The sequence below is a fragment of the Falco punctatus genome (assembly GCF_963210335.1).
Source record: "Falco punctatus genome assembly, chromosome: Z".
In the NCBI taxonomy this organism is placed as follows: Eukaryota; Metazoa; Chordata; class Aves; order Falconiformes; family Falconidae; genus Falco; species Falco punctatus.
Genome location: NC_137586.1, coordinates 86071541 through 86094526, shown reverse-complemented (window position 1 = coordinate 86094526; position 22986 = coordinate 86071541). Strand labels below are relative to the sequence as shown.

The 22986-nt window shown below is 33.8% G+C and overlaps 1 long non-coding RNA gene across 1 annotated transcript in view; it reads right to left on the bottom strand.

The window, feature by feature from the left end:
* Window positions 1-7436: 7436 nt before the first annotated feature.
* The window catches only part of LOC308056743, a 425870-nt gene continuing 410320 nt past the window's right edge, over window positions 7437-22986 (bottom strand). The window contains exon 3 of the long non-coding RNA XR_013924954.1: window positions 7437-7487. This is a non-coding gene — a long non-coding RNA (uncharacterized lncRNA). The remainder of the gene's footprint in view (window positions 7488-22986) is intronic.

Below are 22986 nucleotides of genomic sequence, written 5' to 3'. Positions count from 1 at the left end.
CCCCAACACTTAATCATAAGACTTATCCTTAAGACTTCACCGTAAGACTTAACCCTAAGACTTAACGCTAAGGCTTAACCTTAAGGATCAACCTGAAGACTTAACCCTAAGACTTAAACTTAAGACTTATCCCTAAGACTTAACCCTGAGACTTAAACCTAAGACTTAATACCTAACCCTAAGATGTAACCTTAATATTTAAGATTAAGATTTAACCTTAAGACTTAAACCGAAGATATAACCGTAAGAATTAACCTTAAGACTTAACTTTAAGACTTAGCCCTATGACTCTAACCTTAGGACTCAACCCTGAGACTTAAACCTAAGACTTGTCCATAAAAATCAAGCCTAAGACTTAACCCTAAAACTTAACCTTAAGGCTAAACCTTAAGACTTGACGTTAAGACTTAAGTATAAGACTTAACACTAAGACTTAACCTTAAGATTTTACCCTAAGACTTAAGCCTAAGACTTAACCCTAAAGACTTAACTGTAAGACTTAACCCTAAGTCTTAACCTTAAGACTTAACTTTAATATTCAAACTTAACACTCAACCTTAGGACTTAAACCTTAGACTTAACCTTATAACTTAACCCTAAGACATAACATTAAGAGGTAACCATAAGACATAACTCTAAGACTTAACCTGACACTTAACATTAAGACTTAACCCTAAGAAATAATCCTAAAACTTAACCCTACTTGTTACCATAATGACATCACCTTAAGACTTGATCCTAAGACTTCACCTTAAGACTTATCCCTAAGACATAACCCCTAAGACTTAAATTTAGGACTTAACCATAAGACTTAACCCTAAGACTTCATACTAAGACTTAACCCTGAGACTTAACCTTAAGACTTAACCCTAAGATTTAACTTTAAGACTTATCCCCAAGACTTAACCTTAAGCCTTATTATTAAGACTTAAATTTAAGACTGAATCTTAAGACATAATACTGAGGCTTAACCTTAAGACTTATCCCTAAGATTTAACCCTGAGAATTTAATATAAGACTGAACCTTAGGACGTAACCCTAAGACTTAACACTATAACCTAACCGAAGACAACACTGAGACTTAAATTTAAGACTGAACTTTAAGACTTAACCCTAAGATTTAAACTTGAGAATTAAACATAACTCTTAACCCTGACACTTAACCCTAAGACGTATCCCAAAGACTTAAACTTAAGACTTAACCCTAAGACTCAAAGCCTAGGACTTAAGATTTAACCTTAAGACTTAACACAAAGACTTAACCTTAAGACATAACCAGAACACTTTAAATTTAAGACTTAACCGTACGACTTAACCTTAAGGTTTAACCCTAAGACTTAAATTTAAGACTTATCCTTAAGACTTAACCCTAAGTCTTAAATTTAGGTCTTAACCCTAAGACTTAACCCTGAGACTTAAACCTACGACTTAACCCTAAGACATAACCCTGAGTCTTAACCTTAAGACTTAACCCTTTAACCCTTAGGACTGATCCCTAAGTCTTAACCCTGAGACTACAGCTTTTAAAACATAACCTTAAGACTTAACCCTAAGACTTAACCTTAAGACAGAACCTAACGACTTAACCCTGGGTCTTAAGCCTAAGACTTAGCCGTGAGACTTAAATCTAAGACCTAACCTTAAGACTTAACCCTAAGACTTAACACTAAAACTTAACCTTAAGACATAACCATAAGACTCAACCATAAGATTTAAACGTAAGCATAACCAAAAGATTTAAACTTAAGATTTGACACTAAGAATTAACACTAAGATTTATCCCCAAGACTTAACCTTAAGACATAACCCTAACACATAAACCTGAGACTTTGGCATAAGACTTAACCTTAAGATTTACCATTTTGACTTAACCCCAACACTTTAATCATAAGACTTATCCTTAAGACTTCACCGTAAGACTTAACCCTAAGACTTAACGCTAAGGCTTAACCTTAAGGATCAACCTGAAGACTTAACCCTAAGACTTAAACTTAAGACTTATCCCTAAGACTTAACCCTGAGACTTAAACCTAAGACTTAATACCTAACCCTAAGATGTAACCTTAATATTTAAGATTAAGATTTAACCTTAAGACTTAAACCGAAGATATAAACGTAAGAATTAACCTTAAGACTTAACTTTAAGACTTAGCCCTATGACTCTAACCTTAGGACTCAACCCTGAGATTTAAACCTAAGACTTGTCCATAAAAATCAAGCCTAAGACTTAACCCTAAAACTTAACCTTAAGGCTAAACCTTAAGACTTGACGTTAAGACTTAAATATAAGACTTAACACTAAGACTTAACCTTAAGATTTTACCCTAAGACTTAAGCCTAAGACTTAACCCTAAAGACTTAACTGTAAGACTTAACCCTAAGTCTTAACCTTAAGACTTAACTTTAATATTCAAACTTAACACTCAACCTTAGGACTTAAACCTTAGACTTAACCTTATAACTTAACCCTAAGACATAACATTAAGAGGTAACCATAAGACATAACTCTAAGACTTAACCTGACACTTAACATTAAGACTTAACCCTAAGAAATAATCCTAAAACTTAACCCTACTTGTTCCCATAATGACATCACCTTAAGACTTGATCCTAAGACTTCACCTTAAGACTTATCCCTAAGACATAACCCCTAAGACTTAAATTTAGGACTTAACCATAAGACTTAACCCTAAGACTTCATACTAAGACTTAACCCTGAGACTTAACCTTAAGACTTAACCCTAAGATTTAACTTTAAGACTTAACCCTAAGACTTATCCCCAAGACTTAACCTTAAGCCTTATTATTAAGACTTAAATTTAAGACTGAATCTTAAGACATAATACTGAGGCTTAACCTTAAGACTTATCCCTAAGATTTAACCCTGAGAATTTAATATAAGACTGAACCTTAGGACGTAACCCTAAGACTTAACACTATAACCTAACCGAAGACAACACTGAGACTTAAATTTAAGACTGAACTTTAAGACTTAACCCTAAGATTTAAACTTGAGAATTAAACATAACTCTTAACCCTGACACTTAACCCTAAGACGTATCCCAAAGACTTAAACTTAAGACTTAACCCTAAGACTCAAAGCCTAGGACTTAAGATTTAACCTTAAGACTTAACACAAAGACTTAACCTTAAGACATAACCAGAACACTTTAAATTTAAGACTTAACCGTACGACTTAACCTTAAGGTTTAACCCTAAGACTTAAATTTAAGACTTATCCTTAAGACTTAACCCTAAGTCTTAAATTTAGGTCTTAACCCTAAGACTTAACCCTGAGACTTAAACCTACGACTTAACCCTAAGACATAACCCTGAGTCTTAACCTTAAGACTTAACCCTTTAACCCTTAGGACTGATCCCTAAGTCTTAACCCTGAGACTACAGCTTTTAAAACATAACCTTAAGACTTAACCCTAAGACTTAACCTTAAGACAGAACCTAACGACTTAACCCTGGGTCTTAAGCCTAAGACTTAGCCGTGAGACTTAAATCTAAGACCTAACCTTAAGACTTAACCCTAAGACTTAACACTAAAACTTAACCTTAAGACATAACCATAAGACTCAACCATAAGATTTAAACGTAAGCATAACCAAAAGATTTAAACTTAAGATTTGACACTAAGAATTAACACTAAGATTTATCCCCAAGACTTAACCTTAAGACATAACCCTAACACATAAACCTGAGACTTTGGCATAAGACTTAACCTTAAGATTTACCATTTTGACTTAACCCCAACACTTAATCATAAGACTTATCCTTAAGACTTCACCGTAAGACTTAACCCTAAGACTTAACGCTAAGGCTTAACCTTAAGGATCAACCTGAAGACTTAACCCTAAGACTTAAACTTAAGACTTATCCCTAAGACTTAACCCTGAGACTTAAACCTAAGACTTAATACCTAACCCTAAGATGTAACCTTAATATTTAAGATTAAGATTTAACCTTAAGACTTAAACCGAAGATATAACCGTAAGAATTAACCTTAAGACTTAACTTTAAGACTTAGCCCTATGACTCTAACCTTAGGACTCAACCCTGAGACTTAAACCTAAGACTTGTCCATAAAAATCAAGCCTAAGACTTAACCCTAAAACTTAACCTTAAGGCTAAACCTTAAGACTTGACGTTAAGACTTAAATATAAGACTTAACACTAAGACTTAACCTTAAGATTTTACCCTAAGACTTAAGCCTAAGACTTAACCCTAAAGACTTAACTGTAAGACTTAACCCTAAGTCTTAACCTTAAGACTTAACTTTAATATTCAAACTTAACACTCAACCTTAGGACTTAAACCTTAGACTTAACCTTATAACTTAACCCTAAGACATAACATTAAGAGGTAACCATAAGACATAACTCTAAGACTTAACCTGACACTTAACATTAAGACTTAACCCTAAGAAATAATCCTAAAACTTAACCCTACTTGTTCCCATAATGACATCACCTTAAGACTTGATCCTAAGACTTCACCTTAAGACTTATCCCTAAGACATAACCCCTAAGACTTAAATTTAGGACTTAACCATAAGACTTAACCCTAAGACTTCATACTAAGACTTAACCCTGAGACTTAACCTTAAGACTTAACCCTAAGATTTAACTTTAAGACTTAACCCTAAGACTTATCCCCAAGACTTAACCTTAAGCCTTATTATTAAGACTTAAATTTAAGACTGAATCTTAAGACATAATACTGAGGCTTAACCTTAAGACTTATCCCTAAGATTTAACCCTGAGAATTTAATATAAGACTGAACCTTAGGACGTAACCCTAAGACTTAACACTATAACCTAACCGAAGACAACACTGAGACTTAAATTTAAGACTGAACTTTAAGACTTAACCCTAAGATTTAAACTTGAGAATTAAACATAACTCTTAACCCTGACACTTAACCCTAAGACGTATCCCAAAGACTTAAACTTAAGACTTAACCCTAAGACTCAAAGCCTAGGACTTAAGATTTAACCTTAAGACTTAACACAAAGACTTAACCTTAAGACATAACCAGAACACTTTAAATTTAAGACTTAACCGTACGACTTAACCTTAAGGTTTAACCCTAAGACTTAAATTTAAGACTTATCCTTAAGACTTAACCCTAAGTCTTAAATTTAGGTCTTAACCCTAAGACTTAACCCTGAGACTTAAACCTACGACTTAACCCTAAGACATAACCCTGAGTCTTAACCTTAAGACTTAACCCTTTAACCCTTAGGACTGATCCCTAAGTCTTAACCCTGAGACTACAGCTTTTAAAACATAACCTTAAGACTTAACCCTAAGACTTAACCTTAAGACAGAACCTAACGACTTAACCCTGGGTCTTAAGCCTAAGACTTAGCCGTGAGACTTAAATCTAAGACCTAACCTTAAGACTTAACACTAAAACTTAACCTTAAGACATAACCATAAGACTCAACCATAAGATTTAAACGTAAGCATAACCAAAAGATTTAAACTTAAGATTTGACACTAAGAATTAACACTAAGATTTATCCCCAAGACTTAACCTTAAGACATAACCCTAACACATAAACCTGAGACTTTGGCATAAGACTTAACCTTAAGATTTACCATTTTGACTTAACCCCAACACTTAATCATAAGACTTATCCTTAAGACTTCACCGTAAGACTTAACCCTAAGACTTAACGCTAAGGCTTAACCTTAAGGATCAACCTGAAGACTTAACCCTAAGACTTAAACTTAAGACTTATCCCTAAGACTTAACCCTGAGACTTAAACCTAAGACTTAATACCTAACCCTAAGATGTAACCTTAATATTTAAGATTAAGATTTAACCTTAAGACTTAAACCGAAGATATAACCGTAAGAATTAACCTTAAGACTTAACTTTAAGACTTAGCCCTATGACTCTAACCTTAGGACTCAACCCTGAGACTTAAACCTAAGACTTGTCCATAAAAATCAAGCCTAAGACTTAACCCTAAAACTTAACCTTAAGGCTAAACCTTAAGACTTGACGTTAAGACTTAAATATAAGACTTAACACTAAGACTTAACCTTAAGATTTTACCCTAAGACTTAAGCCTAAGACTTAACCCTAAAGACTTAACTGTAAGACTTAACCCTAAGTCTTAACCTTAAGACTTAACTTTAATATTCAAACTTAACACTCAACCTTAGGACTTAAACCTTAGACTTAACCTTATAACTTAACCCTAAGACATAACATTAAGAGGTAACCATAAGACATAACTCTAAGACTTAACCTGACACTTAACATTAAGACTTAACCCTAAGAAATAATCCTAAAACTTAACCCTACTTGTTACCATAATGACATCACCTTAAGACTTGATCCTAAGACTTCACCTTAAGACTTATCCCTAAGACATAACCCCTAAGACTTAAATTTAGGACTTAACCATAAGACTTAACCCTAAGACTTCATACTAAGACTTAACCCTGAGACTTAACCTTAAGACTTAACCCTAAGATTTAACTTTAAGACTTAACCCTAAGACTTATCCCCAAGACTTAACCTTAAGCCTTATTATTAAGACTTAAATTTAAGACTGAATCTTAAGACATAATACTGAGGCTTAACCTTAAGACTTATCCCTAAGATTTAACCCTGAGAATTTAATATAAGACTGAACCTTAGGACGTAACCCTAAGACTTAACACTATAACCTAACCGAAGACAACACTGAGACTTAAATTTAAGACTGAACTTTAAGACTTAACCCTAAGATTTAAACTTGAGAATTAAACATAACTCTTAACCCTGACACTTAACCCTAAGACGTATCCCAAAGACTTAAACTTAAGACTTAACCCTAAGACTCAAAGCCTAGGACTTAAGATTTAACCTTAAGACTTAACACAAAGACTTAACCTTAAGACATAACCAGAACACTTTAAATTTAAGACTTAACCGTACGACTTAACCTTAAGGTTTAACCCTAAGACTTAAATTTAAGACTTATCCTTAAGACTTAACCCTAAGTCTTAAATTTAGGTCTTAACCCTAAGACTTAACCCTGAGACTTAAACCTACGACTTAACCCTAAGACATAACCCTGAGTCTTAACCTTAAGACTTAACCCTTTAACCCTTAGGACTGATCCCTAAGTCTTAACCCTGAGACTACAGCTTTTAAAACATAACCTTAAGACTTAACCCTAAGACTTAACCTTAAGACAGAACCTAACGACTTAACCCTGGGTCTTAAGCCTAAGACTTAGCCGTGAGACTTAAATCTAAGACCTAACCTTAAGACTTAACCCTAAGACTTAACACTAAAACTTAACCTTAAGACATAACCATAAGACTCAACCATAAGATTTAAACGTAAGCATAACCAAAAGATTTAAACTTAAGATTTGACACTAAGAATTAACACTAAGATTTATCCCCAAGACTTAACCTCTAAGACATAACCCTAACACATAAACCTGAGACTTTGGCATAAGACTTAACCTTAAGATTTACCATTTTGACTTAACCCCAACACTTAATCATAAGACTTATCCTTAAGACTTCACCGTAAGACTTAACCCTAAGACTTAACCCTAAGGCTTAACCTTAAGGATCAACCTGAAGACTTAACCCTAAGACTTAAACTTAAGACTTATCCCTAAGACTTAACCCTGAGACTTAAACCTAAGACTTAATACCTAACCCTAAGATGTAACCTTAATATTTAAGATTAAGATTTAACCTTAAGACTTAAACCGAAGATATAACCGTAAGAATTAACCTTAAGACTTAACTTTAAGACTTAGCCCTATGACTCTAACCTTAGGACTCAACCCTGAGACTTAAACCTAAGACTTGTCCATAAAAATCAAGCCTAAGACTTAACCCTAAAACTTAACCTTAAGGCTAAACCTTAAGACTTGACGTTAAGACTTAAATATAAGACTTAACACTAAGACTTAACCTTAAGATTTTACCCTAAGACTTAAGCCTAAGACTTAACCCTAAAGACTTAACTGTAAGACTTAACCCTAAGTCTTAACCTTAAGACTTAACTTTAATATTCAAACTTAACACTCAACCTTAGGACTTAAACCTTAGACTTAACCTTATAACTTAACCCTAAGACATAACATTAAGAGGTAACCATAAGACATAACTCTAAGACTTAACCTGACACTTAACATTAAGACTTAACCCTAAGAAATAATCCTAAAACTTAACCCTACTTGTTACCATAATGACATCACCTTAAGACTTGATCCTAAGACTTCACCTTAAGACTTATCCCTAAGACATAACCCCTAAGACTTAAATTTAGGACTTAACCATAAGACTTAACCCTAAGACTTCATACTAAGACTTAACCCTGAGACTTAACCTTAAGACTTAACCCTAAGATTTAACTTTAAGACTTAACCCTAAGACTTATCCCCAAGACTTAACCTTAAGCCTTATTATTAAGACTTAAATTTAAGACTGAATCTTAAGACATAATACTGAGGCTTAACCTTAAGACTTATCCCTAAGATTTAACCCTGACAATTTAATATAAGACTGAACCTTAGGACGTAACCCTAAGACTTAACACTATAACCTAACCGAAGACAACACTGAGACTTAAATTTAAGACTGAACTTTAAGACTTAACCCTAAGATTTAAACTTGAGAATTAAACATAACTCTTAACCCTGACACTTAACCCTAAGACGTATCCCAAAGACTTAAACTTAAGACTTAACCCTAAGACTCAAAGCCTAGGACTTAAGATTTAACCTTAAGACTTAACACAAAGACTTAACCTTAAGACATAACCAGAACACTTTAAATTTAAGACTTAACCGTACGACTTAACCTTAAGGTTTAACCCTAAGACTTAAATTTAAGACTTATCCTTAAGACTTAACCCTAAGTCTTAAATTTAGGTCTTAACCCTAAGACTTAACCCTGAGACTTAAACCTACGACTTAACCCTAAGACATAACCCTGAGTCTTAACCTTAAGACTTAACCCTTTAACCCTTAGGACTGATCCCTAAGTCTTAACCCTGAGACTACAGCTTTTAAAACATAACCTTAAGACTTAACCCTAAGACTTAACCTTAAGACAGAACCTAACGACTTAACCCTGGGTCTTAAGCCTAAGACTTAGCCGTGAGACTTAAATCTAAGACCTAACCTTAAGACTTAACCCTAAGACTTAACACTAAAACTTAACCTTAAGACATAACCATAAGACTCAACCATAAGATTTAAACGTAAGCATAACCAAAAGATTTAAACTTAAGATTTGACACTAAGAATTAACACTAAGATTTATCCCCAAGACTTAACCTTAAGACATAACCCTAACACATAAACCTGAGACTTTGGCATAAGACTTAACCTTAAGATTTACCATTTTGACTTAACCCCAACACTTAATCATAAGACTTATCCTTAAGACTTCACCGTAAGACTTAACCCTAAGACTTAACGCTAAGGCTTAACCTTAAGGATCAACCTGAAGACTTAACCCTAAGACTTAAACTTAAGACTTATCCCTGAGACTTAAACCTAAGACTTAATACCTAACCCTAAGATGTAACCTTAATATTTAAGATTAAGATTTAACCTTAAGACTTAAACCGAAGATATAACCGTAAGAATTAACCTTAAGACTTAACTTTAAGACTTAGCCCTATGACTCTAACCTTAGGACTCAACCCTGAGACTTAAACCTAAGACTTGTCCATAAAAATCAAGCCTAAGACTTAACCCTAAAACTTAACCTTAAGGCTAAACCTTAAGACTTGACGTTAAGACTTAAATATAAGACTTAACACTAAGACTTAACCTTAAGATTTTACCCTAAGACTTAAGCCTAAGACTTAACCCTAAAGACTTAACTGTAAGACTTAACCCTAAGTCTTAACCTTAAGACTTAACTTTAATATTCAAACTTAACACTCAACCCTAGGACTTAAACCTTAGACTTAACCTTATAACTTAACCCTAAGACATAACATTAAGAGGTAACCATAAGACATAACTCTAAGACTTAACCTGACACTTAACATTAAGACTTAACCCTAAGAAATAATCCTAAAACTTAACCCTACTTGTTACCATAATGACATCACCTTAAGACTTGATCCTAAGACTTCACCTTAAGACTTATCCCTAAGACATAACCCCTAAGACTTAAATTTAGGACTTAACCATAAGACTTAACCCTAAGACTTCATACTAAGACTTAACCCTGAGACTTAACCTTAAGACTTAACCCTAAGATTTAACTTTAAGACTTAACCCTAAGACTTATCCCCAAGACTTAACCTTAAGCCTTATTATTAAGACTTAAATTTAAGACTGAATCTTAAGACATAATACTGAGGCTTAACCTTAAGACTTATCCCTAAGATTTAACCCTGAGAATTTAATATAAGACTGAACCTTAGGACGTAACCCTAAGACTTAACACTATAACCTAACCGAAGACAACACTGAGACTTAAATTTAAGACTGAACTTTAAGACTTAACCCTAAGATTTAAACTTGAGAATTAAACATAACTCTTAACCCTGACACTTAACCCTAAGACGTATCCCAAAGACTTAAACTTAAGACTTAACCCTAAGACTCAAAGCCTAGGACTTAAGATTTAACCTTAAGACTTAACACAAAGACTTAACCTTAAGACATAACCAGAACACTTTAAATTTAAGACTTAACCGTACGACTTAACCTTAAGGTTTAACCCTAAGACTTAAATTTAAGACTTATCCTTAAGACTTAACCCTAAGTCTTAAATTTAGGTCTTAACCCTAAGACTTAACCCTGAGACTTAAACCTACGACTTAACCCTAAGACATAACCCTGAGTCTTAACCTTAAGACTTAACCCTTTAACCCTTAGGACTGATCCCTAAGTCTTAACCCTGAGACTACAGCTTTTAAAACATAACCTTAAGACTTAACCCTAAGACTTAACCTTAAGACAGAACCTAACGACTTAACCCTGGGTCTTAAGCCTAAGACTTAGCCGTGAGACTTAAATCTAAGACCTAACCTTAAGACTTAACACTAAAACTTAACCTTAAGACATAACCATAAGACTCAACCATAAGATTTAAACGTAAGCATAACCAAAAGATTTAAACTTAAGATTTGACACTAAGAATTAACACTAAGATTTATCCCCAAGACTTAACCTTAAGACATAACCCTAACACATAAACCTGAGACTTTGGCATAAGACTTAACCTTAAGATTTACCATTTTGACTTAACCCCAACACTTTAATCATAAGACTTATCCTTAAGACTTCACCGTAAGACTTAACCCTAAGACTTAACGCTAAGGCTTAACCTTAAGGATCAACCTGAAGACTTAACCCTAAGACTTAAACTTAAGACTTATCCCTAAGACTTAACCCTGAGACTTAAACCTAAGACTTAATACCTAACCCTAAGATATAACCTTAATATTTAAGATTAAGATTTAACCTTAAGACTTAAACCGAAGATATAACCGTAAGAATTAACCTTAAGACTTAACTTTAAGACTTAGCCCTATGACTCTAACCTTAGGACTCAACCCTGAGACTTAAACCTAAGACTTGTCCATAAAAATCAAGCCTAAGACTTAACCCTAAAACTTAACCTTAAGGCTAAACCTTAAGACTTGACGTTAAGACTTAAGTATAAGACTTAACACTAAGACTTAACCTTAAGATTTTACCCTAAGACTTAAGCCTAAGACTTAACCCTAAAGACTTAACTGTAAGACTTAACCCTAAGTCTTAACCTTAAGACTTAACTTTAATATTCAAACTTAACACTCAACCTTAGGACTTAAACGTTAGACTTAACCTTATAACTTAACCCTAAGACATAACATTAAGAGGTAACCATAAGACATAACTCTAAGACTTAACCTGACACTTAACATTAAGACTTAACCCTAAGAAATAATCCTAAAACTTAACCCTACTTGTTCCCATAATGACATCACCTTAAGACTTGATCCTAAGACTTCACCTTAAGACTTATCCCTAAGACATAACCCCTAAGACTTAAATTTAGGACTTAACCATAAGACTTAACCCTAAGACTTCATACTAAGACTTAACCCTGAGACTTAACCTTAAGACTTAACCCTAAGATTTAACTTTAAGACTTAACCCTAAGACTTATCCCCAAGACTTAACCTTAAGCCTTATTATTAAGACTTAAATTTAAGACTGAATCTTAAGACATAATACTGAGGCTTAACCTTAAGACTTATCCCTAAGATTTAACCCTGAGAATTTAATATAAGACTGAACCTTAGGACGTAACCCTAAGACTTAACACTATAACCTAACCGAAGACAACACTGAGACTTAAATTTAAGACTGAACTTTAAGACTTAACCCTAAGATTTAAACTTGAGAATTAAACATAACTCTTAACCCTGATACTTAACCCTAAGACGTATCCCAAAGACTTAAACTTAAGACTTAACCCTAAGACTCAAAGCCTAGGACTTAAGATTTAACCTTAAGACTTAACACAAAGACTTAACCTTAAGACATAACCAGAACACTTTAAATTTAAGACTTAACCGTACGACTTAACCTTAAGGTTTAACCCTAAGACTTAAATTTAAGACTTATCCTTAAGACTTAACCCTAAGTCTTAAATTTAGGTCTTAACCCTAAGACTTAACCCTGAGACTTAAACCTACGACTTAACCCTAAGACATAACCCTGAGTCTTAACCTTAAGACTTAACCCTTTAACCCTTAGGACTGATCCCTAAGTCTTAACCCTGAGACTACAGCTTTTAAAACATAACCTTAAGACTTAACCCTAAGACTTAACCTTAAGACAGAACCTAACGACTTAACCCTGGGTCTTAAGCCTAAGACTTAGCCGTGAGACTTAAATCTAAGACCTAACCTTAAGACTTAACACTAAAACTTAACCTTAAGACATAACCAGAACACTTTAAATTTAAGACTTAACCGTACGACTTAACCTTAAGGTTTAACCCTAAGACTTAAATTTAAGACTTATCCTTAAGACTTAACCCTAAGTCTTAAATTTAGGTCTTAACCTTAAGAGGTAACCCTAAGACTTAACCCTGAGACTTAAACCTACGACTTAACCCTAAGACATAACCCTGAGTCTTAACCTTAAGACTTAACCCTTTAACCCTTAGGACTGATCCCTAAGTCTTAACCCTGAGACTACAGCTTTTAAAACATAACCTTAAGACTTAACCCTAAGACTTAACCTTAAGACAGAACCTAACGACTTAACCCTGGGTCTTAAGCCTAAGACTTAGCCGTGAGACTTAAATCTAAGACCTAACCTTAAGACTTAACCCTAAGACTTAACACTAAAACTTAACCTTAAGACATAACCATAAGACTCAACCATAAGATTTAAACGTAAGCATAACCAAAAGATTTAAACTTAAGATTTGACACTAAGAATTAACACTAAGATTTATCCCCAAGACTTAACCTTAAGACATAACCCTAACACATAAACCTGAGACTTTGGCATAAGACTTAACCTTAAGATTTACCATTTTGACTTAACCCCAACACTTAATCATAAGACTTATCCTTAAGACTTCACCGTAAGACTTAACCCTAAGACTTAACGCTAAGGCTTAACCTTAAGGATCAACCTGAAGACTTAACCCTAAGACTTAAACTTAAGACTTATCCCTGAGACTTAAACCTAAGACTTAATACCTAACCCTAAGATGTAACCTTAATATTTAAGATTAAGATTTAACCTTAAGACTTAAACCGAAGATATAACCGTAAGAATTAACCTTAAGACTTAACTTTAAGACTTAGCCCTATGACTCTAACCTTAGGACTCAACCCTGAGACTTAAACCTAAGACTTGTCCATAAAAATCAAGCCTAAGACTTAACCCTAAAACTTAACCTTAAGGCTAAACCTTAAGACTTGACGTTAAGACTTAAGTATAAGACTTAACACTAAGACTTAACCTTAAGATTTTACCCTAAGACTTAAGCCTAAGACTTAACCCTAAAGACTTAACTGTAAGACTTAACCCTAAGTCTTAACCTTAAGACTTAACTTTAATATTCAAACTTAACACTCAACCTTAGGACTTAAACCTTAGACTTAACCTTATAACTTAACCCTAAGACATAACATTAAGAGGTAACCATAAGACATAACTCTAAGACTTAACCTGACACTTAACATTAAGACTTAACCCTAAGAAATATTCCTAAAACTTAACCCTACTTGTTACCATAATGACATCACCTTAAGACTTGATCCTAAGACTTCACCTTAAGACTTATCCCTAAGACATAACCCCTAAGACTTAAATTTAGGACTTAACCATAAGACTTAACCCTAAGACTTCATACTAAGACTTAACCCTGAGACTTAACCTTAAGACTTAACCCTAAGATTTAACTTTAAGACTTATCCCCAAGACTTAACCTTAAGCCTTATTATTAAGACTTAAATTTAAGACTGAATCTTAAGACATAATACTGAGGCTTAACCTTAAGACTTATCCCTAAGATTTAACCCTGAGAATTTAATATAAGACTGAACCTTAGGACGTAACCCTAAGACTTAACACTATAACCTAACCGAAGACAACACTGAGACTTAAATTTAAGACTGAACTTTAAGACTTAACCCTAAGATTTAAACTTGAGAATTAAACATAACTCTTAACCCTGACACTTAACCCTAAGACGTATCCCAAAGACTTAAACTTAAGACTTAACCCTAAGACTCAAAGCCTAGGACTTAAGATTTAACCTTAAGACTTAACACAAAGACTTAACCTTAAGACATAACCAGAACACTTTAAATTTAAGACTTAACCGTACGACTTAACCTTAAGGTTTAACCCTAAGACTTAAATTTAAGACTTATCCTTAAGACTTAACCCTAAGTCTTAAATTTAGGTCTTAACCCTAAGACTTAACCCTGAGACTTAAACCTACGACTTAACCCTAAGACATAACCCTGAGTCTTAACCTTAAGACTTAACCCTTTAACCCTTAGGACTGATCCCTAAGTCTTAACCCTGAGACTACAGCTTTTAAAACATAACCTTAAGACTTAACCCTAAGACTTAACCTTAAGACAGAACCTAACGACTTAACCCTGGGTCTTAAGCCTAAGACTTAGCCGTGAGACTTAAATCTAAGACCTAACCTTAAGACTTAACCCTAAGACTTAACACTAAAACTTAACCTTAAGACATAACCATAAGACTCAACCATAAGATTTAAACGTAAGCATAACCAAAAGATTTAAACTTAAGATTTGACACTAAGAATTAACACTAAGATTTATCCCCAAGACTTAACCTTAAGACATAACCCTAACACATAAACCTGAGACTTTGGCATAAGACTTAACCTTAAGATTTACCATTTTGACTTAACCCCAACACTTAATCATAAGACTTATCCTTAAGACTTCACCGTAAGACTTAACCCTAAGACTTAACGCTAAGGCTTAACCTTAAGGATCAACCTGAAGACTTAACCCTAAGACTTAAACTTAAGACTTATCCCTGAGACTTAAACCTAAGACTTAATACCTAACCCTAAGATGTAACCTTAATATTTAAGATTAAGATTTAACCTTAAGACTTAAACCGAAGATATAACCGTAAGAATTAACCTTAAGACTTAACTTTAAGACTTAGCCCTATGACTCTAACCTTAGGACTCAACCCTGAGACTTAAACCTAAGACTTGTCCATAAAAATCAAGCCTAAGACTTAACCCTAAAACTTAACCTTAAGGCTAAACCTTAAGACTTGACGTTAAGACTTAAGTATAAGACTTAACACTAAGACTTAACCTTAAGATTTTACCCTAAGACTTAAGCCTAAGACTTAACCCTAAAGACTTAACTGTAAGACTTAACCCTAAGTCTTAACCTTAAGACTTAACTTTAATATTCAAACTTAACACTCAACCTTAGGACTTAAACCTTAGACTTAACCTTATAACTTAACCCTAAGACATAACATTAAGAGGTAACCATAAGACATAACTCTAAGACTTAACCTGACACTTAACATTAAGACTTAACCCTAAGAAATAATCCTAAAACTTAACCCTACTTGTTACCATAATGACATCACCTTAAGACTTGATCCTAAGACTTCACCTTAAGACTTATCCCTAAGACATAACCCCTAAGACTTAAATTTAGGACTTAACCATAAGACTTAACCCTAAGACTTCATACTAAGACTTAACCCTGAGACTTAACCTTAAGACTTAACCCTAAGATTTAACTTTAAGACTTATCCCCAAGACTTAACCTTAAGCCTTATTATTAAGACTTAAATTTAAGACTGAATCTTAAGACATAATACTGAGGCTTAACCTTAAGACTTATCCCTAAGATTTAACCCTGAGAATTTAATATAAGACTGAACCTTAGGACGTAACCCTAAGACTTAACACTATAACCTAACCGAAGACAACACTGAGACTTAAATTTAAGACTGAACTTTAAGACTTAACCCTAAGATTTAAACTTGAGAATTAAACATAACTCTTAACCCTGACACTTAACCCTAAGACGTATCCCAAAGACTTAAACTTAAGACTTAACCCTAAGACTCAAAGCCTAGGACTTAAGATTTAACCTTAAGACTTAACACAAAGACTTAACCTTAAGACATAACCAGAACACTTTAAATTTAAGACTTAACCGTACGACTTAACCTTAAGGTTTAACCCTAAGACTTAAATTTAAGACTTATCCTTAAGACTTAACCCTAAGTCTTAAATTTAGGTCTTAACCCTAAGACTTAACCCTGAGACTTAAACCTACGACTTAACCCTAAGACATAACCCTGAGTCTTAACCTTAAGACTTAACCCTTTAACCCTTAGGACTGATCCCTAAGTCTTAACCCTGAGACTACAGCTTTTAAAACATAACCTTAAGACTTAACCCTAAGACTTAACCTTAAGACAGAACCTAACGACTTAACCCTGGGTCTTAAGCCTAAGACTTAGCCGTGAGACTTAAATCTAAGACCTAACCTTAAGACTTAACCCTAAGACTTAACACTAAAACTTAACCTTAAGACATAACCATAAGACTCAACCATAAGATTTAAACGTAAGCATAACCAAAAGATTTAAACTTAAGATTTGACACTAAGAATTAACACTAAGATTTATCCCCAAGACTTAACCTTAAGACATAACCCTAACACATAAACCTGAGACTTTGGCATAAGACTTAACCTTAAGATTTACCATTTTGACTTAACCCCAACACTTAATCATAAGACTTATCCTTAAGACTTCACCGTAAGACTTAACCCTAAGACTTAACGCTAAGGCTTAACCTTAAGGATCAACCTGAAGACTTAACCCTAAGACTTAAACTTAAGACTTATCCCTAAGACTTAACCCTGAGACTTAAACCTAAGACTTAATACCTAACCCTAAGATGTAACCTTAATATTTAAGATTAAGATTTAACCTTAAGACATAAACCGAAGATATAACCGTAAGAATTAACCTTAAGACTTAACTTTAAGACTTAGCCCTATGACTCTAACCTTAGGACTCAACCCTGAGACTTAAACCTAAGACTTGTCCATAAAAATCAAGCCTAAGACTTAACCCTAAAACTTAACCTTAAGGCTAAACCTTAAGACTTGACGTTAAGACTTAAGTATAAGACTTAACACTAAGACTTAACCTTAAGATTTTACCCTAAGACTTAAGCCTAAGACTTAACCCTAAAGACTTAACTGTAAGACTTAACCCTAAGTCTTAACCTTAAGACTTAACTTTAATATTCAAACTTAACACTCAACCTTAGGACTTAAACCTTAGACTTAACCTTATAACTTAACCCTAAGACATAACATTAAGAGGTAACCATAAGACATAACTCTAAGACTTAACCTGACACTTAACATTAAGACTTAACCCTAAGAAATAATCCTAAAACTTAACCCTACTTGTTACCATAATGACATCACCTTAAGACTTGATCCTAAGACTTCACCTTAAGACTTATCCCTAAGACATAACCCCTAAGACTTAAATTTAGGACTTAACCATAAGACTTAACCCTAAGACTTCATACTAAGACTTAACCCTGAGACTTAACCTTAAGACTTAACCCTAAGATTTAACTTTAAGACTTAACCCTAAGACTTATCCCCAAGACTTAACCTTAAGCCTTATTATTAAGACTTAAATTTAAGACTGAATCTTAAGACATAATACTGAGGCTTAACCTTAAGACTTATCCCTAAGATTTAACCCTGACAATTTAATATAAGACTGAACCTTAGGACGTAACCCTAAGACTTAACACTATAACCTAACCGAAGACAACACTGAGACTTAAATTTAAGACTGAACTTTAAGACTTAACCCTAAGATTTAAACTTGAGAATTAAACATAACTCTTAACCCTGACACTTAACCCTAAGACGTATCCCAAAGACTTAAACTTAAGACTTAACCCTAAGACTCAAAGCCTAGGACTTAAGATTTAACCTTAAGACTTAACACAAAGACTTAACCTTAAGACATAACCAGAACACTTTAAATTTAAGACTTAACCGTACGACTTAACCTTAAGGTTTAACCCTAAGACTTAAATTTAAGACTTATCCTTAAGACTTAACCCTAAGTCTTAAATTTAGGTCTTAACCCTAAGACTTAACCCTGAGACTTAAACCTACGACTTAACCCTAAGACATAACCCTGAGTCTTAACCTTAAGACTTAACCCTTTAACCCTTAGGACTGATCCCTAAGTCTTAACCCTGAGACTACAGCTTTTAAAACATAACCTTAAGACTTAACCCTAAGACTTAACCTTAAGACAGAACCTAACGACTTAACCCTGGGTCTTAAGCCTAAGACTTAGCCGTGAGACTTAAATCTAAGACCTAACCTTAAGACTTAACACTAAAACTTAACCTTAAGACATAACCATAAGACTCAACCATAAGATTTAAACGTAAGCATAACCAAAAGATTTAAACTTAAGATTTGACACTAAGAATTAACACTAAGATTTATCCCCAAGACTTAACCTTAAGACATAACCCTAACACATAAACCTGAGACTTTGGCATAAGACTTAACCTTAAGATTTACCATTTTGACTTAACCCCAACACTTAATCATAAGACTTATCCTTAAGACTTCACCGTAAGACTTAACCCTAAGACTTAACGCTAAGGCTTAACCTTAAGGATCAACCTGAAGACTTAACCCTAAGACTTAAACTTAAGACTTATCCCTAAGACTTAACCCTGAGACTTAAACCTAAGACTTAATACCTAACCCTAAGATGTAACCTTAATATTTAAGATTAAGATTTAACCTTAAGACTTAAACCGAAGATATAACCGTAAGAATTAACCTTAAGACTTAACTTTAAGACTTAGCCCTATGACTCTAACCTTAGGACTCAACCCTGAGACTTAAACCTAAGACTTGTCCATAAAAATCAAGCCTAAGACTTAACCCTAAAACTTAACCTTAAGGCTAAACCTTAAGACTTGACGTTAAGACTTAAGTATAAGACTTAACACTAAGACTTAACCTTAAGATTTTACCCTAAGACTTAAGCCTAAGACTTAACCCTAAAGATTTAACTGTAAGACTTAACCCTAAGTCTTAACCTTAAGACTTAACTTTAATATTCAAACTTAACACTCAACCTTAGGACTTAAACCTTAGACTTAACCTTATAACTTAACCCTAAGACATAACATTAAGAGGTAACCATAAGACATAACTCTAAGACTTAACCTGACACTTAACATTAAGACTTAACCCTAAGAAATAATCCTAAAACTTAACCCTACTTGTTCCCATAATGACATCACCTTAAGACTTGATCCTAAGACTTCACCTTAAGACTTATCCCTAAGACATAACCCCTAAGACTTAAATTTAGGACTTAACCATAAGACTTAACCCTAAGACTTCATACTAAGACTTAACCCTGAGACTTAACCTTAAGACTTAACCCTAAGATTTAACTTTAAGACTTAACCCTAAGACTTATCCCCAAGACTTAACCTTAAGCCTTATTATTAAGACTTAAATTTAAGACTGAATCTTAAGACATAATACTGAGGCTTAACCTTAAGACTTATCCCTAAGATTTAACCCTGAGAATTTAATATAAGACTGAACCTTAGGACGTAACCCTAAGACTTAACACTATAACCTAACCGAAGACAACACTGAGACTTAAATTTAAGACTGAACTTTAAGACTTAACCCTAAGATTTAAACTTGAGAATTAAACATAACTCTTAACCCTGACACTTAACCCTAAGACGTATCCCAAAGACTTAAACTTAAGACTTAACCCTAAGACTCAAAGCCTAGGACTTAAGATTTAACCTTAAGACTTAACACAAAGACTTAACCTTAAGACATAACCAGAACACTTTAAATTTAAGACTTAACCGTACGACTTAACCTTAAGGTTTAACCCTAAGACTTAAATTTAAGACTTATCCTTAAGACTTAACCCTAAGTCTTAAATTTAGGTCTTAACCCTAAGACTTAACCCTGAGACTTAAACCTACGACTTAACCCTAAGACATAACCCTGAGTCTTAACCTTAAGACTTAACCCTTTAACCCTTAGGACTGATCCCTAAGTCTTAACCCTGAGACTACAGCTTTTAAAACATAACCTTAAGACTTAACCCTAAGACTTAACCTTAAGACAGAACCTAACGACTTAACCCTGGGTCTTAAGCCTAAGACTTAGCCGTGAGACTTAAATCTAAGACCTAACCTTAAGACTTAACCCTAAGACTTAACACTAAAACTTAACCTTAAGACATAACCATAAGACTCAACCATAAGATTTAAACGTAAGCATAACCAAAAGATTTAAACTTAAGATTTGACACTAAGAATTAACACTAAGATTTATCCCCAAGACTTAACCTTAAGACATAACCCTAACACATAAACCTGAGACTTTGGCATAAGACTTAACCTTAAGATTTACCATTTTGACTTAACCCCAACACTTAATCATAAGACTTATCCTTAAGACTTCACCGTAAGACTTAACCCTAAGACTTAACGCTAAGGCTTAACCTTAAGGATCAACCTGAAGACTTAACCCTAAGACTTAAACTTAAGACTTATCCCTAAGACTTAACCCTGAGACTTAAACCTAAGACTTAATACCTAACCCTAAGATGTAACCTTAATATTTAAGATTAAGATTTAACCTTAAGACTTAAACCGAAGATATAACCGTAAGAATTAACCTTAAGACTTAACTTTAAGACTTAGCCCTATGACTCTAACCTTAGGACTCAACCCTGAGACTTAAACCTAAGACTTGTCCATAAAAATCAAGCCTAAGACTTAACCCTAAAACTTAACCTTAAGGCTAAACCTTAAGACTTGACGTTAAGACTTAAGTATAAGACTTAACACTAAGACTTAACCTTAAGATTTTACCCTAAGACTTAAGCCTAAGACTTAACCCTAAAGATTTAACTGTAAGACTTAACCCTAAGTCTTAACCTTAAGACTTAACTTTAATATTCAAACTTAACACTCAACCTTAGGACTTAAACCTTAGACTTAACCTTATAACTTAACCCTAAGACATAACATTAAGAGGTAACCATAAGACATAACTCTAAGACTTAACCTGACACTTAACATTAAGACTTAACCCTAAGAAATAATCCTAAAACTTAACCCTACTTGTTACCATAATGACATCACCTTAAGACTTGATCCTAAGACTTCACCTTAAGACTTATCCCTAAGACATAACCCCTAAGACTTAAATTTAGGACTTAACCATAAGACTTAACCCTAAGACTTCATACTAAGACTTAACCCTGAGACTTAACCTTAAGACTAAACCCTAAGATTTAACTTTAAGACTTAACCCTAAGACTTATCCCCAAGACTTAACCTTAAGCCTTATTATTAAGACTTAAATTTAAGACTGAATCTTAAGACATAATACTGAGGCTTAACCTTAAGACTTATCCCTAAGATTTAACCCTGAGAATTTAATATAAGACTGAACCTTAGGACGTAACCCTAAGACTTAACACTATAACCTAACCGAAGACAACACTGAGACTTAAATTTAAGACTGAACTTTAAGACTTAACCCTAAGATTTAAACTTGAGAATTAAACATAACTCTTAACCCTGACACTTAACCCTAAGACGTATCCCAAAGACTTAAACTTAAGACTTAACCCTAAGACTCAAAGCCTAGGACTTAAGATTTAACCTTAAGACTTAACACAAAGACTTAACCTTAAGACATAACCAGAACACTTTAAATTTAAGACTTAACCGTACGACTTAACCTTAAGGTTTAACCCTAAGACTTAAATTTAAGACTTATCCTTAAGACTTAACCCTAAGTCTTAAATTTAGGTCTTAACCCTAAGACTTAACCCTGAGACTTAAACCTACGACTTAACCCTAAGACATAACCCTGAGTCTTAACCTTAAGACTTAACCCTTTAACCATTAGGACTGATCCCTAAGTCTTAACCCTGAGACTACAGCTTTTAAAACATAACCTTAAGACTTAACCCTAAGACTTAACCTTAAGACAGAACCTAACGACTTAACCCTGGGTCTTAAGCCTAAGACTTAGCCGTGAGACTTAAATCTAAGACCTAACCTTAAGACTTAACACTAAAACTTAACCTTAAGACATAACCAGAACACTTTAAATTTAAGACTTAACCGTACGACTTAACCTTAAGGTTTAACCCTAAGACTTAAATTTAAGACTTATCCTTAAGACTTAACCCTAAGTCTTAAATTTAGGTCTTAACCTTAAGAGGTAACCCTAAGACTTAACCCTGAGACTTAAACCTACGACTTAACCCTAAGACATAACCCTGAGTCTTAACCTTAAGACTTAACCCTTTAACCCTTAGGACTGATCCCTAAGTCTTAACCCTGAGACTACAGCTTTTAAAACATA